At 35.5% G+C, this 22,836-nt stretch overlaps 1 protein-coding gene across 9 annotated transcripts in view; it reads right to left on the bottom strand.

Annotated features, from left to right (window-relative positions):
- TBC1D5 (TBC1 domain family member 5) overlaps positions 1 to 22,836 on the bottom strand; it is a 544,621-nt gene that overhangs the window by 391,222 nt on the left and 130,563 nt on the right. For 3 of the 9 annotated variants that reach the window (XM_040480107.1, XM_040480109.1, XM_040480110.1), the window contains one exon: positions 11,883 to 12,082. The exons of the other annotated variants lie outside the window; for them this stretch is intronic. The gene's annotated coding sequence lies outside the window, so the exon portion shown is untranslated. The remainder of the gene's footprint in view (positions 1 to 11,882; positions 12,083 to 22,836) is intronic. 9 annotated transcript variants of the gene reach the window in all.

Below are 22,836 nucleotides of genomic sequence, written 5' to 3'. Positions count from 1 at the left end.
CACAAACTGTGAGACCATGACCTGAGCCAAGATCAAGAGTCAGATACTTAACCAACTGAGCCATCCGGGCACCACAAGTTAATATTTTTATCTGGACTTTACTGTGATTATGCCAACAGTGGCACACCACCTACCCAAAGCGCTTCAGCAGTAGGAGGCATTCTGCCTCTGTCAACATTCCAAAAGGTACTTCCAGAAAAACACCAAGGTAGGAAAGGGGTAGCTATAGAGTGGAACAACAAGCGATAATCCCCCTGGCCAGGAATTACCAGTACATTTATCCCTACAATGGGAGGATTCCTTCTTTAAGCCATGAGAACACAAGGAAAGAACAATAGCTTTTCTTGCAAATTCCATTCAAATCAGAATCTACTGGGGCGCCTGGGTGGCGCAGTCGGTTAAGCGTCCGACTTCAGCCAGGTCAAGATCTCGCGGTCTGTGAGTTCGAGCCCCGCATCAGGCTCTGGGCTGATGGCTCAGAGCCTGGAGCCTGTTTCCGATTCTGTGTCTCCCTCTCTCTCTGCCCCTCCCCTCCTGTTCATGCTCTGTCTCTCTCTGTCCCCAAAATAATAAATAAACATTGAAAAGAAAAAAAAAAAGACAAAAAAAAGAAATCTGGGATTCTGATAACACCAACTTTGTTCTTTAAAAAAAAAAAAAAAACAAATCAGAATCTACTTTTGAGGGTAAGATACACCAACAAGTATAAGTATAAATGAGACAAAGAACAGACTATAGGAAAAAGAATAATTCAAATTCTCTGAAAAAGCAAATTTTAGACAAAATGTACAATAAATATCAACATTACTAGTAGTTCAATTCCATTCAAAAAATGATACACATTTAGAAATTAAATTTCAAGGGCGCCTGGGTGGTGCAGTCGGTTAAGCGTCCGACTTCAGCCAGGTCACGATCTCGCGGTCGGTGAGTTCGAGCCCCGCGTCAGGCTCTGGGCTGATGGCTCGGAGCCTGGAGCCTGTTTCCGATTCTGTGACTCCCTCTCTCTCTGACCCTCCCCCGTTCATGCTCTGTCTCTCTCTGTCCCAAAAATAAATAAAAAAGTTGAAAAAAAAATTAAAAAAAAAAAAAGAAATTAAATTTCTGGCTTTATAAACATGATGAATAAGCAAATGCTTTAGGTTAATATATTTTTCCCATCAAGCACTCTATATAAGAAATTTTTCCTCAAAGCTCCATTACTAACAAATTCCAAAGTGTTCACTCACTAAAAATAGAACTCTTTACTCTTTGTCATTTATTTGGGTACTTTTAGCCATCTTATAAATTGCATATTTCTTAGATTTTAACAACCTATCCTCCTACAATTTTTATATTTTGGTGAAGAAAAAAATATGTGCTTAAAATTGTATGACTTTAAAATTGTTCTAAACAACAAATGCATCTCAATCTTGAAAAAAAAAAAAAACACCAGGGGAATGAGGAGAAGGAAGCTTTAAAGGCATGAAGGAAATAAGAAGAAAATACACATGGACAAGAACTGAGGCACTATGGTATAAATTTCAGGTAATTTTAAGGATTAGGTAATTTTAATCTAGAAAAGTCTCAATTCAAATGTAAATATATTTTTTAAAATAGCACACTCTACCTTAGAGAATCTAGGTGGTGGCATTTTTTAAACAAGCAAGGACAACAGAAAAAAAAAGTCTCTCCTTATGTCACGTTTATTCAATTTGTGGATTCGACTGCAGGTGGTCCTTGAGACGGTATCACAAAAGATGTCTAAAACAAAATGGGTAGGTGTGACCATTTATTTAAAATTCAGGCAGTTTTTCAAAACTCTATTTCTATGCAGAGTGTCCAATTATCTACAAGATATATACAGTCTGTAGCACAAGCTATTATGATTGATTGATTTTTTTTTCAACGAAAATACTTGCACATATATACACAAAATGGATCTTATCTCCCCTCAAAGTATCCATTTTGGGCAGCTATACATCAATTCCACTGAAGAAAATTCAAAAAGAGACATTCCTAAAATACTTTGATTAATGGATTATGTATACATCTTCCCCAAAGGGACTACTTCAAAGGAAATAACACACATTTGAATAAATAGGCTCTGAAATATTTGTTTAAAAATTTGCCTAATTTATCGTTACATGTAATCTAGAAAACAAACTGTAAAAGACTTAAGGTTCTCTGAACAAATACATTTTCACTTGAAATGCAAACATTCAAATAAATCTTTCCTTACCACTCAATAGTAAGAAAATGGAAAGCGATAAGTGATAAAGAAGTTAGGTATTAAAAAGCCAAGTAAGGATGAAAGACCGTTATAGTCACTACCTTTTGAGAATTAAGTGACTACTGAGGAAAAAGAAAAATACCTTCAAATCTATAGCAAGCATTGTATAACAAATAGCAGCCAATCCACTTTGAAGACTGCAGGTATAAATTTCTCCTACCTTACAAAGCTTTGCTTCATCTTTTAGTTATAGTATGCGCAGAAGTGGTTCCAACTAATAACTAATAATTCATTAAAAATGCAACCCATCTTGAAACACTACTACTAGAAAAGCAAATTACTGTCATTTATATTTTAGCACTTGCAGGACAGTAATTTTTACTCTAATCCATGCAGTGTTTTGAAAGAGGTATAATTGAAAACTAAATTGAAACTTGTAATTATTATATCTATGCATCCATAGAAACATCTACACATTTTAAAATATATGTATTTTCTTTAATTCATCTTAACCTTAAAAACTCGTCCCAAAGTAGTTTTTATTAAAAAAATGTTTTAATACAAGGCATTTAATTTTACCTTCTTCTGTTTGTTCTGAAAATGGTACAAAACAAATACTTTGACCACAAACCTGCGTATTCAATGCCTTCAATCAAACCACTGCAATTAATATGAAATTCTAAATACAGAATATAATGCCACATAAATAGTATAACAGCCAAGTCCTGTCTGAGAAGCCATATGTTTTTTCCCATTGTTCAAAAAAAGGAGATGACTTCCCGTCACTTATGTTTCTGATTAGCAAGGTGATTTATGCCACAATCACTAAAAATGCCAGCAAGTGAATGAGAAAATGCATAGTGACTGCACCAGATGTGCACAATAAACAGGAATCCCATTGTAATCTCTGGTACTTAGTTTATATGAAGGTAATGTAGGAAACACTCTTGGATATGGCAAAGTCACTCTTTTTTTACATTTGACTATAAATGATATGAAATAAATTGTGTGTTTTATACTTTATGGCATGCATACATTGATAAATTAGGTACCGTTTTGTATCCCGACTTATCTACAAGACAAACCTGGCTAAGATCATGGGGATTAATTGCTTCAGAAGTGTGAAATGCAGCTTTTCCATTCTTTTCTGCACACTCAGTGAAGAAACAATGATTAATCACTGTTTAACTATTCTCTGGAGGATCTACAAGATTGCCAAAGCAGGACTTATCCTCATAAATCCAAAAAATACAGGTTTAGATTTGTTGCCAACAACTGAAAGAACATGAACTTAAACCCATTTGTTATCAGATTAAAATAATGTCAAGGTTTTAGAACCCCACTGGTACACAATTTCCTTTTAATCGGTGACTACGATAGGAAATTAGATTAACACACAAGATATAACAGCAGCACATGTATTTTATAAAAATAATAAAAGTATTTTTTAAAAATTATAAAATATCCTCAGCCTACTAATGCCAAACAACATACTATTGAACCGGAGCTGATAATCTCCCTTAGCTACATAAATATTTCCATTGTTCTGTGCTATTTATAAAAATTAAAATACATGCTATCAGATGAAAAGCACTTTTAAATGGTTATTTCATGTGGAAAATGGCTACCTACTTCAAGAAATTTTATTCCAGACAGCTACAGCTGAATGACTATTATGTGGATAAAATGATTTAGTTTGAATAGAACATAAATATATTTATAAGTCTTTGTAAGACTGAAAATGTAAAACTCCAAACTTTAAGCCTACACTATAAATGATCCAAAAATAAGTAACATTTTGAACAGAAGTACATAAGAAGAGAGGTTTCAAATATATTCCAAGTAATTTAGGCTTTCAAAATATCCAGCCAATATCTCACTACATACATTGAAAAAATTAAGTAACTCTTAAGTTGAGGCAAAATTAGTTCATGTCATTTTTATATCCTGAACACATAGTTTTAATAACTAAAACCTTATCCTGTCTCAACAATGAAATGTTGGTTTAATAACAGTCAAATAATTACAAATTAAAGACTTCTTTAAAATCCTCTCTAAATGAGTGAGCTGTTCACAGACTACTCCTACCTAAATGGGAATAACCTCAAGTAAAGACTTCAAATTTCTATGTAAAATAGAAATGAGGCCACCTCGCAATTATAAAGGATCCATTGTCTATTTGTCTGATTATATGGTCATATTACTTCTCCCTTCCGAGACGCTCCTTTCAGGTCTACTAGGTACCACAAAAACTAGGAGAACTGCAAAGAGGAGGAGGTGAAACTGTTGGTCGATTTCACTGTTCATTAAGTCTTTTTTAAAAGTGAGTAACAAAGAGAATGTGAAACAGATTCTGTCCTTTCCACATTTCTATCTAGAGTTGGCTGTTTATCCATTATCAAAAGGTGAGAGTTAATGTACAGCACATGTATATAAAAAACTAAAAATATTCACAATAAACTTAAGCAAAACATAAAGGAAAACATCTTAAAATGACATGTATTTAAAAGTTAGCTGAGTACCTGCCATAAGGTAAACAGTTAATAAATATCTGTTGATCAAATGAAGACATGAATTCAGATTGATTCTACTCTCAAAGCTGATGACATTTTAGAGTCTATAAACAGAGAATTACGCTTTGACCCTCTCCCTACGTTCCCAAACATCTCCACTTAAAGTTTTTCAATTCAGTGAATAGGATTTAAAAACCATCCTTATGTGTTACTCAAAATATGCCACTATCATAAAACCGCACAGAGACAATGGCTCGTCTTGTTTAACTCAGAACTATTAGAGGTTTGAGGATGGACATCACTATTACCTTGCAAAGGAACACAAGCATGTCAGAATGAGACAGCTGGGGTTTTTGCATTAAGGTTTTTGCATAAAATTTTGCACTTAAAAAGGGAAAGTCACTGCAAATGGTTTAAGTCAGTAACCTAAACCAGAAACCAAGTCCCAGATGACAAAATGGCAACCCACTGGACAAATGTATACTTGAAGCCCAGGAAAGGAGACACATTAAATGATGTTAAATAATAAAGTTTTTTGTTTGTTTGTTTGTTTTTAACAGGGAAGCAACTAAGAATATGATGAAGGAGTGCTCTTTAACACCTGAACCTATAAAAAGAATTCCCTGAAGACCCTTCTCAGAGTCAGCCAATGAAGTACTGGTCAGACTCACCACAAAATAGTATATTTCACATATTGGACAAGGATGTAATGTGGGTACATATCAAAAGAAAACGTGAGAACTTTTATTCTTGCCTAAAAAGTAATGCAATAAGCTAGAACCTGCATTTAGAGGGAATCAAAATAAAGTCACAAGAGGCACATGTCATCTTATTTCTATTGCATCCATAACAGTGGATGCTCCCTAAGACAGAGTACTAAGTAAAGTGACAGTAGACCAAATATCCTCTCAGTAGATGTGTCCTAAGTGCACAAGTGAATTGATGAATCTTCAGGAGGTATTACTCAAAATGTCTTCCAGCTCAGTGACCAAGGAACTCTTTATTGGAGCATTCTCAATACTGATTGATGCATGCTGCTTCTCTTCTACTTTAAAAAAAAAAACAAAAACAAAAACAAAAAACTGTCTGGACCTCAGCTTTGCTGTTAAGCTGCCACATGTTTCTCCTTCCACTCTCCCTTGAACCCACTCTAATCAGATTTTGTCCTTTACTGAAACTACTCTTCTGAAATCACCAATGACTTCCCATTGCTAAATCCAACAGTCAATTCACAGTTCATCCATAACTTCATCTTTCAGCAACATTTGTCACAGATGATCACTTCCCTTTCTTCAAATATTTATACCATCTAGCTTCATTAGCTTACAGATATTCTGAAGGCCAAAGAAGTTTTCCTCCTACCTCACTGGGTTTTCCGTCCCTGGACTTCTCTACTAATTCTACTTTTCCTTACCTGTTTACCTAAAGTGTTCCAAAGCTAGAACCTTCAATTTCCTCTAGCTATATTTACTGGACTGTGTCAATATAACCCTTTAAAAATACCATCTATAACTGACAACTTCGACGGTCTCTCCTTTATCCCAGACCTCTCACCTGAACTCTGGTCCAGTCTATCTGTCCTCTTGACCTTTCCACCTGAATATATAATAAACATCTCTAACTCAACATGTTTAAAACCAAATTCCTGGCCTTCCCCCAAACCCCTTAATACACAGCCTGTATAATCTTCCCCTTCTTCATCAAATGAAACTCCATCTCTCCTATTATTTAGACCAAAACATTACTGGAGTCATTCTTGACTCTTCTTTCTCTCAGAGTTCAAATCTAATCCATCAGGAAATCCTGTTGTTCAAACCACAATCATCTCTCAGCTCTAACCTTCTGCATGGTCCTTCTGCTTCTACCTTGCTCCCTTAAAATTATTGATTTTTTAAAATTTTTTAAATGTTTATTTATTTTTGAAAGAGAGAGAGAGAGAGAGAGAGCACACAAGTAGGGGAAGGAGAGAGAGAAAGAATCCCAAGCAGATGTGGGGCTAGAACTCACAAACCATGAGATCATGACTGGAGCTGGAATCAAGAGTCAGAGGCTTAACCAACTAATTCACCCAGGCACCCCAATTGTTAATTGATTTTAAATTAACTGTAATTCTTTTAAACAATAAACCAGATGATAATTCCCAGATTCCTCTACAGTTTAATCGCTACTCCTCTCACCTCACTTTGCTACAGCCTCACTGACCACTCTGTTGTTCTGTGAACACATAAGCAATATTCTCACATCAGAGCCTTTGCAGCTCTTGCCTTCATAGCACAACCATCTAACCTACTATATATTTAATACATTTATCTTGCTTCTTGTGGACTTCTCTACCTTAAAACTCAAGCTTAATGAAGTTAAGAATTATCTCTATTTTGTTTTCACTGTGGTATCACCTAGAACACTTTTCAGTGACAGCGGCTTCAAAGTTCTCAGGAGGAACAATGGATGGCAGAAAAAGATTAAGTCTTTGATGTTTTGAGAAAAATCATTTTAAACCTAGAAATACCCAGCAAAATGATCAACTGTGAGAATAAAAGAAAAATATTTTATAAAAACAATAAAAAATTATCTAATATGCACAAGTCAGAAAATACACCTTTCACCATTTAACCTTCTGAAAATTTACTTAAAGGAAACCTAGGAATAAAGATGACAATGAGATCCAGGCAATATTGGAGCAAATCCAGCAATATAACGAAAAGAAATCTGAGAATGACACTTCAGCAAAAGGCCCAGGAAGCTCTGGTTTACTGGTTCATAAAAGTCCAGGATATGTGAGATATTTCTTCAAAGGCAGTAGATAACCTTACAAAAATATTATTTTATCACCAAATATCATTTTATCCAAATTGAATACCTTTTATTTCTTTTTCTTGCCAGATCTCACCAGGATTTCCAGTACTATGTCAAATAAAAATGGTGAGACTGGCTCTTTGTATATAGGGAACATTACCTCATCCATCATAATTACTCACTGCAAAAATAACTCTGATGAAAAATCCAAGTAAAGAACAGTTAGGTCCTTGCAAAGGGGGGGGAAAGGCAAGTTTGGCCATTCTTGTCTTATTTCTGATCTTAGAAGAAAAGCTTTCAGCTTTCACCATTCAGTATGATGTAAGCTGTGGACCTGTCATATACTGCCTTTATCATGTTGAGGTACATTCCCTCTACACTCACTCTGTTGGCAGTTTTTATCATAAATGAATGTTGAATTTGGTCAAATGCTTTTTCTGCATCTACTGAGATTATCATTTGATTTTTGTCCTTCATTTTATTAATGTGGTATATCACATTGACTGATTTGTGGATGTTGAACCATCCTTGCCTCCCTGGAATAAATCCCACTTGATCATGGTATACGACCGTTTTAAGGAACTGTTGAATTTACTTCTGTTCAGTTTGTACAAGAGTTTTGCATCTACATTTATCAGGAATGTTGGCCTGTAATTTTCTTCCATTGTAGCATCCTTATCCAGTTTTGGTGTCAGGGTAATATTGGCCTCATAAAATAAATGGCTTTGGAAATACAGCTGACTCTTAAAACAATGTGGAGGTTGGGCACATTGGCACCCCATGCAGTTGAAAACCCATGGATAACTTTTGACTCCCCAAAAACTTTACTACTAGCCTACTACTGACTGGAAGCTTTACCAATAACATGAACAGTCAATTAACACATATTTTGTATTTATAAGTACTATATACTATATTCTTACAACAAAGAGAGAGGAAAGAAATTCTTATTAAGAACATCATTAAGATAAAACACATGTACAATATTATATTTATCAAAAAAATCCACATAAAAGTGAATCCACATCAGTTCAAATCTATGTTGTTTAAGGGTCAACTGTATTCCCTCCTCTTCTATTTTTTGGAAGAGTTTGAAAAGGAATAGCATTAATCCTACTTTAAATGTTTGGTAGAATTCACCTGTGAAGGCATCAGGTCCTGTACTCTTCTTTCTTGGGAGGTTTTTGATTACTCAATCTCCTTACTAGTGATTGGTCTGTTCGAATTTTCTATTTGACATGATTTAGCCTTCGTAAGTTGTAAGTTTTCAGGAATTTCTCTGTTCTTCCAGGTGCCTAATTCTTTGGTGTATAATTGTTCACAGTAGTCTCTTATAATCTTTATATTTCTTTTCTTTTCTTTTTTTAATGTTTATTTGTTTTTGAGAAGGAGAGAAACAGAGCACGAGCAGGGGAGGCACAAAGACAGAGGCAGACACAGAACTCAAAACGGGATCCAGGCTCCACTGTCAGCACAGAGCCCAATGTGGGGCTCAAACTCACAAACTGTGAGATCATGACCTGATCCAAAGTTGGACACTCAAATGACTGAGCCACCCAGGCACCCCTGATCTTTGTATTTCTATGGTGTCAGTTATAATATCTCCTCTTTCATTTCTAATTTTATCTTTTGAGTCCTCTTTTTTTTTTTTTTTTTTTGACATGTAGCTAGTTTTGTCTGTATTTTGGAAAAAATAGCTCTTACTTTCACTGATATTTTCTCTTGCCATTTTTGTCTCATTTTCATTTATTTTTGCTCTTTGTTATTCTCTTACCTTACGGCCTAGTTTGTTCTTTTTCTAGTTCCTTTAGGTATACAGTTATTTGAGCTCTTTCTTTTTTCTTACTGTTAACATTTTTCACTATGAACTTCTCTCTTAGAATTTCTTTTTCTGCATTTGATTAGGGATAATTTTTATCATCTTTTTACTTTTCTATATATTCCATCCTTTCTACCACAGCTTTTACTTTTATAATCAGAAAAAAATGCTTGCAATTTTTTAAAGGACAAAAACGATAAATGTGATGGGAAGGGGTACTGAAAGAGATCACTTTGCAAAAGGATCTGGGTTATTCTAAGCTGATATAGAGGACTTAAAAAGTTAAAAATGTGTTAAACCCAGAATGTTTGAGGGCATCAGCATGCACATACAATTTACATAGAGAGAACAAGCAAGAAGAGAATAAAGAAATATATACTTAACTATAAGGGATGGTTCTATCTAAGGTTTATCCCTTCTTCAAATTTTGAGATATGACCATTTGTACCTGTGTTCTCACTATAGAAGAACCAACTAAGTGCTCTGGTGTTTCCCAGCAGTTACCCAGCTTTTTGACCACAACATGTGATAGCTTGTAGTGAATATAGAGAGAGATGAGAAGCATGGAGAAGACAGATAAAGGGCAGCTTGACTGAGATAGAAAACAAATGGATTCCATTTACTTCCCAATGAGTCAGTCATGAGCAAGTGATGTAAAGCATCACAGGTGATGATTTACACACAGGTGATATAAAGTATGGTTTCTGAAATTGCAAAGGCAATCCGTTACTAGACAGGGAAATAAATTTAGTTATGGGAAGCAGCATGTAATAAAAGAAATATACAAAGATTAGAATAGAATAGAGCACTGCACACATTTCAGGTAGCTAGGGTAAAAACTATTTCAGCTTTTGTTTCACTTTCATTGGTACATTTATGCCTGTGGAAATTGGCTCATAAACGTAAATTTTATTCCTTACAATGGTTGTGTTAAAATAAATGTGAATTCCTCCTATCTGAGACACCTTCAACTCTAAGTTCAATAATTCTAGTTTTGCTACTCCTTTAACAAATTTAATGAAGGTGGCAGGGAGGGGGACAGAAAGAGATATGGATACCAAAAAGCCTTCTATATGGAATGTGCTAAAAGTACGCTGGCAGGAAAACATTTTTTAAGGCCCCCTATGAAGGCTCAGTTAAAGGAGAAGGAAAACAATAAGGGAAAGGGTAAGGAAAAGATTGGAAACTGATGACTAGATAGATGTAAGAAGTGGAAAGAAAGTAATCAGGGAACTCTGAGTAACTGTTAGAGAACAACATCATTCCCTGAAAAAGCCTACGATCTAAATCTGGCAGATTGTGTAAGCGCGCACACACACACACACACACACACACACACACACACACACACAAATGAATCTACAGAACATATTACTATAATAAGGATATTTTATTGATAAGTGTTTATGTCCCCCCAAAACTTACATGTTGAAATCTTAATTCCCAATGTAATGGAAATACACGATGAAATGGGAATATAGATTATAAGGGTGGAGATGTGGAATAAGCTTAGGAATTCCCTGAGCTTGCAGGGATGAGTTAACAAGGCATAAAGAAATAGAAAGTCATAGGATATATACACCCAAGTTTGGGTAAACAAGCTCAGGTAAATAACCTTAGGTAAATGGGGCAAAGGCCCCCAGTATAGGACAAAGGTATAGGAACAGGGAATCTCAGGAAAAAACATCCAAGATGAGGTAAACAAGATTAGGTATTCAGGGCAGAAAGGCCCCCTAACTTAGTATAGCAGAAAGCTGCTTTCACAGGAAGGAAGGATCAAATTAGGTAAACAGGTAAATAGGGCTACAGACCACAGTGGGGCAAAGTTGCCCAGAGCAGAGCTAATTAGCAAAAGAAAGATGCCTTGCTGACAGTGAGGTAGCAAGCTCAGGCTTTCTTGTCCCCTGGGCCAGTTTAGGTAAACAGAGGTGGGGCCTCTCTTCTGCTGTAAACAACCTTCCACCCAGATTTTGTTTTGTATTTACCCAAACCTCTAACACCACGTATCTCCAAAACCTTCTTCCCCTCCCCCCACCCATGAGTTCATGTTCATGGTTTCCTTGTCTCTTTGTGCATATCCATCACACTTGTAAGCCTTCTGATCCTCATAAAAACAGAGCAAGGACTCTTACTGGGGACTTTTGTCTCCTCCCAGGACATTAGCCTCTCTCGCATTTTTAGTCCTGCATCCCACTTTCTTGCTGGACAAGAGAGGACTCCAGACCCAGAGTCTATGACAGGTGGAACCCTCATGAATGGGATTAGTGTCCTTATAAGAAGAGACCTTAGAGAGGTTTCTCACTCCTTCCACCATGTGCGGACACACAAAGAAGATGGTGGTCTGTGAATCAAGCACTGCATCTGCTGGCACCTTTATCTTGGACTTCTCAGTCTCTGTGAAGACTGTGAGAATTGTTACAAATAAATTTCTGCTGTTTGTAGGTCACCAAGTCTATGGAATTTTTGTTACAGCAGCCCAGAGACTAAGACAGATACTGAGAGCATTCAATTTTTAAAGGTACATTTTGAATAAATATATGCTTACCTTTCAGGAGACCTTTATTGATCCAGAAATCTAACTGACACCTGAAAATGCATGCTCTAATCTGAAGATGACTTCAGATTCAGTACAACAGAGTTCTCCAAATACAAGTCTTGGTTGGCAAACAGGAAGCAAAGAAGAATGAAGAAATAGAGATCACTTGAGTATTCCCTCAACCAAGCTTCTGACAAAGAAGCAAATACCTAGAAAAATAAATAAATAAAATAGCCTCACACATTCCTATCCCAAAAGGAACCCTGAACCAAAGCAAACAATAAAAAGGCAAGCTGAAAAAATTTAGGTCATACTATTTTAAGCTTTTGGATGACAAGTGTTAGCCTACTCACTAATCACTCTTTCTATCATCTATTTTAACTTCTGGAAGAAAGGAAGCCATTTTATTTTACTTAAAATAAATGGTACTACAAAAACTTGAAATCTAAAACACCTCCATATGAAACAAATCACGTTACAACTTCATTTCATTGACATGAAAGTGTTCAAATAATAAACACACTATTCTAATATATAGTAAAATAATATCAAGTACTAAAATTACAAAGAATAAAAAAATGGAAAACTGCCATTTGAAAACAAACATGGGGAAAAATTCCATTGTAAAGGATTCCAAACATTAATAAAATGTCAAATTCAAATACTGATGTATCAGTGCAACAAGTAAATATTATTTGTGATGTAAAAACTAATTTCCCTAGCTTTTTGCATAGAGAAAAAGAAAAATGTCTTATCACCTGTAATTAATATTCTTCCGTAAGTCATATGACACAGATACAACCTACATGAAATCTGCAAGAATGACAACTGACTTTCTTAAATAGCTATCTAACGTAAGTAAAGAACCTCTTAATAATAATATCAAATTACTAAACATTACTATCACTTTCCTCTAGATTTCATTCTATATAGTTTACTCCCTATAACCTGTTAGAACTTATTAGTAGCTCAACATATGTACAAAAGGACAAAAGTAATTAGGTACTATAATGTGAAACATAAATCAATACCACAGAACTGAAAAGCATTATGACAATAGATATAACTGAAACCTACTGAGATTCAAAAGAAATTATTTAAAACACATTTTAGCATCATATGCTATTAAAACCAAGTAACGAGGTATGATTTGTAAAGAACAGATGAACGTGGCATTGACCTCTAAACAGATGTCCAGAAACTTTTATGCTCTTGTATTGAATACAATCCATGTTCTGTTTGTTTGATAAAGAGAATGATTTATTATGTTCTGATGTAGCATTTCCTTATTTTAACTTTCAATCTTATCTGAAAAATTACCAATAATTCATTTCTAAATTATACAATATATGTGTGAAAGATACCTAAATATAGTCTACACCTCCTTGGACAGTAATATAGTCACATGCTTTTTCTGTATGGTTGAGCTAAAAATTGCTACATGTCTCCATTTCTTATCTTTCCTTTGTAAAAATACAGACCATTTTTATTCTATGGGTGGCTCTTTAGAGTGAAGGACATTCAAATATCTTTCAACTATTCCAATATATGTGTATTTCACAAATGTGTGTTTATATAATAGTTAATCTATATTGTCACACTACTGTGTCAATACTATTCAGAGAATGATGGCTATTACTTCATAATGGCTATTCACAACCAAAGAAAAACTGCTAATATAATCAGTATCCTGAGTAGTTATAATTTGTTTTATTTCTAAATACATACTTTACACTCAGGTCAATTCTACATGTCATACATTGCTCCGAAAGTAATTTACTTTCTTGCTCTGACAGGATATATCCAATGAAATATTTTATTGGCATACCATCAGAGAAACCAAAAAGGAGAAAAAGACCTACAAGGCAGAGTTAGCTAACAGAGGCTTTATCTCTACAGTAATACTGTATGAAACTAGACTTCCTCAGCCATCTATATGCAGAGAAAATGTTTACCATTAGTCTCACTGAAAGGATATACCAGTTCTTTTTCTAGTTATCCTCTATGGAATTGCATAAATATTGAGAAAATCTAGAAATAGACATACACATGCACATATAAAAATTATTGTCAGTGTATAAGTTACTGCTGCCCTGGGACTGCAATAATTTATGTAACATCTGTTTTCATATTTTTCTAATTTTTTTCCTAATTAACATGCATATTTAACGCATAAATGCTCAGACCACCTCGTTTTTCTGCTGACTGTGCCTCTTTATTTTTGAAGTTGTGCACTCCTAGGGAGAATTCAGGAGAGATGGAAACCAAAATCTTATTCAAAGCACTAATTTTAAAATGTAAACAACAGTACTAAATCAACTTCCAAGAAAATACTAAAGTCTTAAGAGTTTTCAGAATAAAAGTTCAAGCTGCCAACAATAGTCATGCACTTAACTTGAGGTCCAAATACCAACGAGCAACACAGAAGCTTAATTCCAATATCATATTAATCTTCTTGATTCCTTTTTAATTTTTATAAAAGCTGAGAAACCTACTATAAAATCTATGATTATTTGACTTTGAAAATTCTGGTAGCATTTTAAAATTGTTATGCCATAGGCAACAAACATACATGAACACGTTCCATATGGTAAGCATCAAGAAGTATGTAACCAGCTATATGTTTTTGAATTGTAAGCTTCTGAATCCTGTGCAGATGTGAGGAAAGGGGGAAGTTTTGACTCTGAAGCTACATTCAAGTACAATCAACTTATGAAAGATCTTAATCTGTACTGGGAAATTTTAAATTCAAAATACTACTTATCTTTATTTTTAACAGAAAAAGTAAAATTAGAGGCTGATCAAACAAATGCTACAATAACTAAAGTATTCCCAAATAACAATGTTTAATATGCCAACACTGTGACTCCATCTGTACTTACCTCACTTTAGAATTAAACACTTTGTATTTTAATTGCCTAGCTATGTATTTCAGGCAGTCATTTATTACTTCTCATCTGTTGTCAGGGCTGTTCTAGGCCTTTGTAAACACGGAAATTCTCAACCCTCATAGAACTTACATTTTACTTGGGATATCAGACAGTATCCAATAACGATGCAAATACGTATCTGTAAACAGAGATCAATGCTATTAAAAACAGGGGAAGGGGTAAGCCATGAGATTTAATAACAGGAGAGTTGATTTAGCCCAGAGGTCAGCAAAGACCTAAAGACTACTTAAGATGAGATCTGAAAAGTATGGGGCAGTCTAGGAACAGCAAATACTAAGGTCTCAAAGCATTATGAGAAAAGCACATTCTGAGTCAAGAAAGAGAAGCAGAAGGGCCAGTCACAGCTAGAGAGGGAACATATCTGAGACAAAATGGGGCAGAAGAAGTCAATAAGGCAAAATTACCACAGGGTTTTAAATATAGTATCAATCAATTACACATTGAAAAATTACCAAATTTGGCTGAGTTACAGAGATGAGCAAGAAAGGTAAAGGGGAGGAGTTAGGTGTGAGGTGACAGATTAGACTAAAGTGGTAGTGGTAAAGATGCGGAGAGAAGGCAGGAAGATTTATGGGCTAACAGAAGAATTTGGTGAAAGATTCAATTTTGTGGAGAATGAAGCTGGATAACAATTCCATTCAGTGATATAAGGAAACCTGGAAGAAGATCTGCTGTTGGAAGAAAGAGACCAAATTACACTAGGGCATATTAAAGGATTACCTGTTGGAGATGTCTTGCAGGGGTTTCAATGTAAACATCAGAGCTATAATAGTCTGGAGATTTAAGAAAGGTCTGGGCTAGAATCAAATTTAGAACTTACTAGGATATGGGTAGCAACAACAACAAAAAAGGCACCTACATTGCTTTTCCCCCCTGAAAAATTCCCTACGCACATGTTGTATCTTCCTTGTTTCTAGCTATCATACCACATTGGAACAGAAAAAAATATATACTTCATAATGTGACAAAATCATATAGCTTGTAAATGGTTAACTTCATAAGGCATATATGCCTTATCTTAAGTTACTAAATAATAGTCATCATTTACTGAAATGCCTACTTGGGTTAAAAACTATTAAAAATATGCTGAAGCATTCTAAAAATATGCATCAGGTCATTAATCCTCACAATAACCTTAGAATTGAACAATTATTGAGCCTACTTTTTAGATGCAGACACCAAAGTTAGGGAAGTGTTAAGAGTTGCTAGTAAAGCCAATAAATGAGAGAGGCACACTTCCAACCCAAGCATATCTGAATCCACAGCCCCTTTTCTTTCCACTAAAAAGGAGGGTAGCAGGTATCGATCTTTAAAATAAATTTACCTCAGTTTCAAACCTGGCCCCAGAAGACCACTTAAGCTCTCTTAAATATCCTCATCTGCAATTCCTACCTTGCTAGGAAATACTGACACTTCAGGGAACATATAAAGTGTGTATCACCATTCACATGATCCGTCACCACAGGAGCCACAGTTGAGAGAGGGCTTAGAGCAGAAACTAAGGCTGACACTGAAAGTTTGGGAAATTTCACAGCATAGGTCAGGGCAGGTCATCAGGTACAGTACCTCGGCTCATCCTTGTTCTTCCCCTCATGGAGGAAGAGTAGTTTCCATCAAAAGAGCAGATGCTAATATGATAAAAGCTGTAGGTGGAGAGTTCAGCAATGTTTCTAAAACATTACAATGCATAAAAATCACCTGAGAGGTTTTTTTTAAGTTTATTTATTTTGAGAGAGAGTGTGTGTGCATGCATGAGAGAGGGGCAAAGAGAGGAAGGGAGAGAGAGAGAACCCCAAGCAGGCTCCGTGCTATCAGCACAGAGCCCGCCTTGAGGCTCTATCTCATGAACCAGTGAGATCATGACTTGACCTGAAGTCAAGAGTCAGACGCTTAACCAACCAAGCCATCTAGGCACCCCCGAGAAGCTTCTTAAAAATGGAGACTGCCAAGCAGATCTTCTCAAGGATTCTGACACAGAAATGGAAAAGATGCCCCTTCAAGCTTTCTAAAAGATATCTACCTACAGCAACCACTTTCCATTCTTTAGCATGTGTTTTTTAAATTATTTGTTAAACATATATATTTTTTTAGTCCAATTAAATTGCACCCAACTTAATATAAACATTTCAGATATTTTTCTTAACAACTACTGTCAAGGTTCCTTCCCAATGGAAAGAGGGACAATAAAACAAAAGTAGTTTTAACGATACATAAAATGCCTCCATCAAAACTTATTTTCCTTAATATAGATTTTAGTCTTATGATTAAAACTAAGTCATCTAGGGATATATATGTCAAAAGACATAGGAATGTTTAAAGGAGATGAATGGTTCATAAAGAACATTTTGTCACAAAAGTTAACCTTTGGTGAAAATATATATAGATATATATTTGATTAAAGAATCCTGTACTTATGTAAGAGGGTCTAATACAGTAATAGTTATTCAAAAAATGGATAACGAGATTCCATGTAACCCTGTCAAGTGACACCAATGAAAACTAATACATACTGGTACCAAAGCAGCATTCAAAAAAGAAAATGTCTACTCTATTTCCAGACACTTCAGATCACTTAAAAATGAAAGTATGTCTATCTTTCCTTCTACATGAACCGCAGCTGTCACTGTGGAAGCATATATTCCAATCATTGTCCCAGCGGCTCCCATCAACTTGATCTACTGGTGCCCTGAGTCAGGGCTGCCTTAACAACATTCTAGTGACCTAAAGGTTCTAACAAATTCCATGGGGCACATGTGTGGCTCAGTCAGTGGAGCATCCAATTCTTGATTTTGGTTCAAGTCATGATCTCAGAGTCATGGAATCAAGTCCCACATCAGGCTCCATGCTTAGCATAGAGCCTGCTTGAGATGTGTTCTCGTGTTCTCTCTCTCTCTCTCTCTCTCTCTCTCTCTCTCTCTCTCTCCCTCCCTCCCTCCCCTCCCTCTGCCCCTCTCCCCAACTTGTGTGCACATTCTCTCTCTCTCTCTCTCTCAAATAACAAATTCCAAAACTCCAAACTTTCATCCAAGGCTAACTGAATTTAATTTTTTTTATTTTGAAATTTCAAGATGGATGTTAAGACATATTATCTGTGAAGCTAAATATGGGCAGTTAAAATTTTAAGTTTATGACATAATATCTCCTTGTCTCAAAGAAAATACCCATTCAGGTTTCTGTTTTTGATCCCGTGATTTACATCAGGACCATGATAGGGAATAGAAAACTAAAGATAATAAAAGTTGCTTGAAAAAGAACTTCAGTAACAATAACATTACTACTATACTGTGCTGCTGATATTTACATGGTATATCTCATTTAATGTCTCCTCACCTCCACCCTAACCACTCCCACTTAAAACAAACAAACAAACAAACAACAACAAAAAAAAAACAGGGGCACCTGGGTGGCTCAGTCAGTTAAGTATCTGACTCTTGATTTCAGCTCAGCTCATGATTTCACAGTCATGGGATCAAGCTCGTCCTCAGGTTCTGCAATGACAGTGCTGAGCCTGCTTGGGATTCTCTCTCCCCCTCTCTCTACCCCTCCCTGACTTGTGCTCTTCAGCACATGCGGTGTCTCTCTCTCTCTCTCTCAAAATAACAAAAATTTAAAAATTTAAAAAAGCTAAGAGGAGCTTGAGCACACTAACTTGCCCAAGATCTTATCATTAACAACTGGTAAAGCTGGGATTTGAATCCATGTGATTGGAACCCAGAGGCCACATGGTCTTAACCATTATAACATGCTATATTAATTTAAAGGCTATATTAAGTGTGATTTACCTGACCATTACTCACTCTGTTCATGAAATCCCTTAACTCTATAAACCTTTACACAGCCAAATATCCCGAAAGTACTGACACAATATAAAACTTTCTTTCTGTCTTTTATGGTAAATGAAGTGCTTCCACACTGTTCTAATAACAAAGCATATCTTTGCTTCCTAAATGACTCGTCATCTTGAAACAGCATATAACATTATTTTCTCACAGTCATGCTCATTTTTACTAACCACAGTCAGTACCAAGTTAGATCCCACACTACCAGAAGCTCCAGGCACGACAGAAACCAATGTATATACAGTGCAAGAAAATAACTTTTTGTGATTTAAAGATTATATCTTCTACTATTTCTCTTGGTGCCAACAAGATAACTTTCTTTCCTGGGGCGCCTGGGTGGCGCAGTCGGTTAAGCGTCCGACTTCAGCCAGGTCACGATCTCGCGGTCCGTGAGTTCGAGCCCCGCGTCGGGCTCTGGGCTGATGGCTCAGAGCCTGGAGCCTGTTTCCGATTCTGTGTCTCCCTCTCTCTCTGCCCCTCCCCCGTTCATGCTCTGTCTCTCTCTGTCCCAAAAAAATAAATAAACGTTAAAAAAAAAATTAAAAAAAAAAAAAAAGATAACTTTTCTTCCCAAATCTTGGTTACATTTAGGATTCATTTAGAACCAAGCTCTAAGTACCAAGTTTGAATTAGCTTTAGAATAAGAAACAGATCAGTCTCAATCACTCTGTATATATAAATAAATCAAAAGAAGCCAGTCAATTCTGAGAGTTGCTTTGGGAACTTGGGGTTCATTCCAATCCTGAAGATCAGTCTAAATGCCCTGAGAAAAGTTAGAAAATTCCAGGAACTGTGGTTTCCCTAAGAGAGCTGCAGATGCAACCTGACTCCATGAGATGAAAAATTCCATTAAGCTTTAGTCTTCATCCATTTCCTCCGGCAGACATAAGGCATGGGACTTTTCAAAGTACACATCTTCCACAGTACAATAAGGAAGTAAACATATTTGTAATTAAAGTACTCCCTTCTTTTAAGTGTGTTCCTGTAACTAACATGAAAATAAAATTTTTGAAGAAATTATTTTAGATTAAATAAGCTGGAAGTTTAAGCATTGTCCATAATTTTATTTTGTATTCTAAATTCTCACTTCCAGACTAATTAAATTATTCCACATCTCATTAACTACTCCTCCTTATGTTATTCCATTTGTTTCAGAGTTCCTTTTTTTAATCTGTTGCCTTTTTATAACATTACCTGTCACCTTTTATCCATGAACACTGTAATTTATCCTGTTCAAACTATGCAAAAAGAAAAACTCAAACCATACTTGATTATGCTGGAGGAAAGTCTGTGAAAATATTCTAAAATTCTGGGGAAGCTTTAATTCTCAGAAAACAGAAGTGGACGAAACTAATTATAATAAGAAAGAGAACAGATAATAAGTTAGCTCTACAAAGGACTCAATTATTTAAGATTTATTTTTTCTGCTGCGTGGCTCATGACTTTCCCATCACTTACTTCACTACCAAACCACTGTTCCTTTATTGATCTCACTACCTATTAGCTTCTTCTCAAAAAGAAATAAAGGAAATCTAAACTGGATACTGTTGGTGATCATTAGCAGCATAGAAAAATGGCTGAATCAATTATCAGGCACTTGGTATTTTTGAAAGATAATTCCAGTGGTGGTGTAGAGTACTAGCAATGAAACTGGCATAGTAGCTTCAGAAATGGGAGGACTGACAAAGAATATGAGAAAAAAATGGTGGCACCTAGACATAAAAATGGAAGAAGAGAAATAAACTTAGTAAATTTCCAAGGTTTCTAATTTAGGAGTTAGGCAAAATGTTTATACTATGAAAGGACTAAAAAAAAGTAGGAGGGGAAGGAGTAAGAAAAAAGTTAAGAGAAAAAGCACATACTATATCACTTCATATCTATAGCTATCTCAGTACCTCGTACCCCTAAAAATGTATGTTTCTCTGTGAATAAAAAAATGAATGAAATATCTCAATTTTATTTTTGTTAACTTTTATAACATTAAGTAATTTGAATTTGCTTACCAACATGAAGTTTCTTATTTCTTTCTTCTTTTTTTTATTTTTTTAATATATGAAAATTTATTGTCAAATTGGTTTCCATACAACACCCAGTGCTCCTCCCAAAAAATGCCCTCTTCAATACCCATCACCCACCCTCCCCTCCCTCCCACCCCCCATCAACCCTCAGTTCTCAGTTTTTAAGAGTTAACATGAAGTTTCTAAAGTCACAACTAATTCCATAACTACTTGAGACTTTTTTTTTTAATTTCCTAGATTCTAAACAACACTGCTGGAAGCCTAGAAGTGTCTCCAATTGTAACTCTCTTTTAAAAGTTGCCAAATTGTGGTCTCTATGATTCACCTAATATCTCACTTCGAGCAACTAACAGGTATAAATAATCCAGCTGAATTTTAAAGTTTGCATAAGGTTACTCGCTCAGTAGTAACATTCCAACAATATAAGTACCAAAAGATCACACCTGTATTAGTGCTTTCAGTATCCTAACTCAATAAAACAGCAGTAAATTAATTTACTTTTGCTCCTCAGAAGGATAGCTTTTTAAATGTATTCTTCAAACCACTTTAAAAATATTTAAAGATTCCAGGCAAAATGATTACTATGGTCTAATATTGCAATATGATGTATAAAACTAAAACTATTCAAAATCCCATAAGAAAACTGCTGAGGTTAAAAGATTATAAGTTGGGAAAATGAAAAGAGGAAAATCATAAATATAATAAATGCAGTATACCAAACCTTTTGGTTTTATAACGAGAAGGATTACAAAGTTATTTCAAAAAACTACTGTTTTCTATTTTGACTGCTGGAAATTCAGCAAGCAACTGGCTATTACTCTCCAAGGACAGAAACCCAAATAAGGCACCCAAATCTTATAGGACATTAAAAAAAAAAAAATTGCCCAAAGACAATCTTATAAGAAATGATGCTCGAAGTCTTTTGTGTTTATCTTTATAGTATTTTATCTCATCCAAGCTAACAGATAGGAGATGTGACAGTAAATGTATGATTAACTACCACACTCCTTACAAGCACAAATTTTAAAAAGGCTTGTTGGGGGCACCTGGGTGGCTCAGTCAGTTAAGCATCTGGCTCTTGATCTCAGCTCAGGTCATGATCTCGTGGCTCATGAGATGGAGCCCCGTGTGGGGCTCTGTACTGACAACACAAAGCCTGCTTGGAATTCTCTCTCTCCTTCTCTCTCCGTCCCTACCCTGCCCATGTGTGCACCATGCTTTGTGTGTCAAAATAAATAAATAAACTTAAAAAAAAATAAACAGGCTTGTTGAAACCTTCAAAAAAGCTAGTAACCCTATTAAAAAGGACACACTCCCCAGCCCTCTATACTGGTCCTCTCCTTGCCTAAGTGACTGAACACCAGACCACCTTTCAGAACAGTATTTGTGGAAGAAAAAAAAGCCCTAAAGACTAGGTTACCTAACCTAAAATTGTTTCTGCTTTTAAAATATGATGGCCTACAAATTCACTGAAATAATATCTTTCATTGAAAATACTCAAAATGACCTTATCTAAAGACTATCAATATGTAAAACTTACATTTAAACTTTTAACTGCCTTTCTGAGCAACGCCTCATGATGTTAATTTCTCAGTCCATGATACTTGGGGTGGGAGTGAGGGTGGGAGGAGGATGTCCTAAAAGAAAGACTCTTCTTTGTGTTGTAAAAACGTCATTTTGTTTAATTCTCACAATAGCTATATGAAAAGTCCTAATATTATCATTACTCCTACTTGCTCTGCAGATGAAGAAATGTAGGCATGGTTAACTAGATTTATTTAATATCACGCTGTTAATAATTAGTATTTAAACTCAGGTCTGTAACGCTCCACAAGCCATGTCCTTTCCACAACATCACAATGCTTTCAAGTATACCTATGAGTAAGTAATGTAAGTCAAAATCATGTGGTGAATTAAGGTGATTCCTTTATCTCTACCTCACCAAAGTACCTTGGAAACCTACCATCAAAAGTGATTAAGTGTGTATCACCTATGACTGTGGACCATGGACCACTGAAATCTGTGATTCAGGAAGCTCAAACATCAGTTTCTCTCACTTTATTTTCACTCTGAAGTATATTATCTCTTGTATTCAATACTACAGAAAAGAAACATCTCTCAAATTCTGTGCTTCAGTGGTACACACCGATTTAGG

This window comes from Herpailurus yagouaroundi, unplaced genomic scaffold (assembly GCF_014898765.1).
Source record: "Herpailurus yagouaroundi ecotype Mexico unplaced genomic scaffold, PumYag 159, whole genome shotgun sequence".
Taxonomy (NCBI): Eukaryota; Metazoa; Chordata; class Mammalia; order Carnivora; family Felidae; genus Herpailurus; species Herpailurus yagouaroundi.
The sequence above is the reverse complement of the archived record's forward strand: the minus strand, read 5'-3'. Positions and strand labels throughout refer to the sequence as shown.